Source organism: Myotis brandtii, unplaced genomic scaffold (genome assembly GCF_000412655.1).
Source record: "Myotis brandtii unplaced genomic scaffold, ASM41265v1 scaffold274, whole genome shotgun sequence".
NCBI classification, from domain to species: domain Eukaryota; kingdom Metazoa; phylum Chordata; class Mammalia; order Chiroptera; family Vespertilionidae; genus Myotis; species Myotis brandtii.
Genome location: NW_005360425.1, coordinates 4780508 through 4784099, shown reverse-complemented (window position 1 = coordinate 4784099; position 3592 = coordinate 4780508). Strand labels below are relative to the sequence as shown.

The following is a 3592-nucleotide window of genomic DNA, read 5'->3' as shown; positions in this document are numbered from 1 at the left end:
GCAGGGGACAGTGCCCAGCCTCGGACACTGGGTGCCCCGGCGGTGAGCCAGGAGTGACCGTGTGGTGGACAGGGTCCCGCAGGGGAGTGGGGGCTGCCCGGGTCAGCGGGGCCAGGTCTAAGGGTGGGGGGTCCGTGAGCTGTGGGTGGGGCGGGGCAGACGCAGGAATTCGAGTCCCAGGGCGAGTACAGTCATCCGCCCCCAAACACACCCAAAGGTAGGAATCCTGTGCCGTCAGGTGGACCTGGGCAGTGCCAGGAAAACAGTCCGGTCCTGGGAGACGATGAGTAAACAGGCTGCCATGCTGTCCTGTGATCAGGGCAGGAGGAGGAGAGGGACAAAGTTCACTGTAGAGCACCTGTCACATCACCAAAATGACCAGAGCGGAGGGAGGACCCGGTGTCCTGAGTCCACAGCAGCCTCCCGGCAGCCTGTAGGCGGGGGTGTTGCTGTCAGAACCAGGTGGGAAGGCGCAGCCTCAGCTCTGTGGGGCAGACTGTGTCCTGTCACCACGCCCAGAGCCTGGGACCCGCTTCACATGCAGTGTGTCCAGGCCTGTGCAATGGCCCGATGGGCAGCTTGGACCCTCATTGTTCTCCCAGGCAAAGCCCAGCTTTCCCCTCTGCAGCCAGATCTGGAGCCATTTACCCCATAAGTTCTCAAAAATACCTTTTCCATTACTAAACTCTCCTTAATGTACAATCATGTCCTCCGTCCCCTCTGCCTCCTGTGTGTGGCCAGTGATGGGCAGGGGCCTGGACTCTGGACCTGGGGACCCAAGAACTGCAGCTTGGCTCAAGGTGGGGAGGTGGGGAGAGCTGAGGGGCTGAGAGCAGGGAGAGGACCTTGCCAAGGCCACCAGCCTCCCTCCACCCACAGCCTCTCCCAGTCCTCCCAAGAGCCCAGTTACCAGCCATGACATTCATCCCAGATGAGGACAGTGAGGCTGGGAGAGGCATTGTCACAGCCAGGATAGCAGGGCCTCTCCACGGCCCAGCCAGGGCAGGCCCAGGTTGCTTGGCCCTACTTCTGGTCCTTAAGGACATGTCTGCTGTCGGGGCACCAGGCTCTCAGGGTGGAGGGAGCTTTCAGAGTGGTCCAGGCAGAGGAACCAGGGGATGGAGCAGCAGCAGGAACTGTGAGGTCCTCAGCCATTTGCTTCCTGCAGGAGGGCAGGAAGAGGGCACAGACAAGGAGGGCTGATGGTGGGCTGAGGGGGGCAATGAGCAGTAGGAGGCAGAGAGCCCAGTGCCAGGCACAGGACTTGGGTCACTGGTTCTGGATGCTGCCCTCCTGGTTAGAGGGCATGGTGGGGACGAGGGACAGAGAGTATGTGGAACCGAGGCTGGACCTCTGTACTGGGGACAAGCTGACCCAGGGCTCAGGGCCAAGAAGAGCTGTGGATGGAGTCACGGGGAAAATGCCCCCAAGGGAGCCATCTCCTAGAGTGAGTCACCGCCCAGCCCATGTCCTGCTTCAACCAGCGTCCCCTGGGTCAAGGCGTGCACAGCCCTAATGGGAGCTGCTGCCGTGGATCAAGCAGGGCCCTGAGCTCAGGAAGACCTGGCCCCCTCTGACTCTGCTGTGTGACCTTAGGCAAGTCCCTGCCCTCTCTGGGCCGCAGGCCCCTCCTTATGAAAGGGGCCCCTAGTGATCAGGGCATCCTCAGAGTCGTGGTGTGATTGGTTGATACTTGGGAGGAGCAGAAAGTCAGCCCCTCTTTGAGGTGAACCTGGGCGTCATCACTGACTCTGGTCCCTCCCAGCTACTGCTCAGCCCTGGTTCAGATGTGAGGGGAACGCCCCCATGTGTCTTATATGCGTGTGAAACCCAGAAACAGATTTTAAAAGCCAGCCAAAGGCATTTCCACGAATTTTTAGGATAAAAACTAGCATTTGAATGTTCATAGCTCTAGAACTCCTTGTTTCATCCATGCAGCGCCATGCGAAGCTGTTACCAGCCTCATTTCATGGGCTCAGAGAGGTTGAATGGCCAGCCCAGGCCACACAGCATGTCCATGTCATCATCTAGGCTGAGGATTCCAAACCCCAGCTTCTTCCTCCACCACCTCTGTGTGTTTCATAAGATCTAAGGCCTGTGGGATCAACAAGCTGGTCCTTGTTCAGTGGAAGCCCAGCTGTGGGCGGGCCCAGCCAGCTGTCAGAGTGACTTCTTTATTCTGACATACTAATTGCACTAGTAGAACTCTTAGTGAGAGTGGTTTTAACTGGTAATTACCTAGACTGATGTGGGGATTAGACACCTAGCAGGACTCTTTTCTTGTTTGGAGGCCCAGGCCCCAGGCCCCTGAGCCACATGGAGTCTAATAGCAGAGTCGCTGTGCTATCAGCTCCCACGCCCCGGCTCCCACACCTGCTGCTCCTGCCCCACCTCTCCTATCGGCCTCATCTGGCTCCTGGGAAGCCAGGCCTGGTGCCGGCCAGGTCCCTGACCATCAGTGACAGTTTGTGGGACCCAGTGGCCATAGGCCTCTCCTAGACCTCTGTGGCCAGACCTGGCGGCCCTGCCTGGCCTGCCTGGCAATCTCATCCATGTAGAAACTTGGCTTCCTATGGCCGGAACACAGTAATGGGAGCAGACACCCAGGTGGAGAAGACAGAACCTCCCCTGGGGTCACCTGGGCTTAGGGAGGAGACAGCCCTGAGCTGAGCAACACCCGGGTTCAGACTCCTCTTCTCTGGGCCTCTGGTCTCCCGTCCAGTCTACAGTGATGGTGTCAGAAAAACAGGGGCCTCCCAGCTCTGACCCTGTGGCTCTGTTGGTCAGACCTTCTCACAAAACAGTCCATTCTCCTCCAAGCACAGGTGTGACTGGCTGCACCTCAGGCACTGCAGGTCGGCCCAGTCCCTCCTGAGGGAGCAAAGAGGCAGGCAGGACCAACCCTGCTTGTTCCCAGAATCCTTTTTCACCTCATGTGAGCAGGTGACTGGTGCTCATCTTCCATTGAAAAACTGAGGCAGGAACAGCACTGCAGGCAGAAGTCCAGCCAGAAATGAATGGAACGATCTTCACTTTTGTTCTGACCCTTCCCTGCACCAGACTGATTTTTTCTTGGGTCTCGGGTGACAGAGGTGTTGACAAACAGGCTGTTGTATTTGGGAGAGGCGGGGCTTGCTGGGAGTGGGGGATCTGGCCCAGGTCCTGCTCAGCCCTGTGACCTTGAAGGGCTGACTCTTTACCTCCATGAGCCCCAGGCCACTTTCTTTGGTTCTTCACTGGGGAATTCTTTCATTTTTTTCACTAATTCACTCAACAAATGGTCATGTGACACCTGCTCTGTGCCAGGCACAGTTGTAGTTACTGAGATATGACAGTGAACAAAGCAAAGTCCCTGCCCTGGTGGGCCTGGCCTTGTAGTGGGAAAGACAAGTGACAAACACAGGAGCCACGGAGGTGGCTGTCAAGTCTAGACAGTGACCCCCCATCTGGACACAGGAGGGGATGCACAGCAGGAAGGAGACAGGACGGGGCTCAGGGTTCTGACCTGGGACCCAGACAGAGTTTGCATCTGGACTCCGCCGCCTACTCTCAGTGTGATCTGGACTGTCCAGTCCACCTCTCAGAGCCTGTT

The 3592-nt window shown here is 57.8% G+C and overlaps 1 long non-coding RNA gene across 1 annotated transcript in view; it reads right to left on the bottom strand.

Moving 5' to 3' along the window:
* Positions 1 to 456: 456 nt before the first annotated feature.
* The window catches only part of LOC106726498, a 5667-nt gene continuing 2531 nt past the window's right edge, over positions 457 to 3592 (bottom strand). Inside the window, exons 2-3 of the long non-coding RNA XR_001362576.1 lie at positions 2624 to 2628; positions 457 to 484 (exon numbers count right to left, since the gene is read on the bottom strand). This is a non-coding gene — a long non-coding RNA (uncharacterized LOC106726498). The remainder of the gene's footprint in view (positions 485 to 2623; positions 2629 to 3592) is intronic.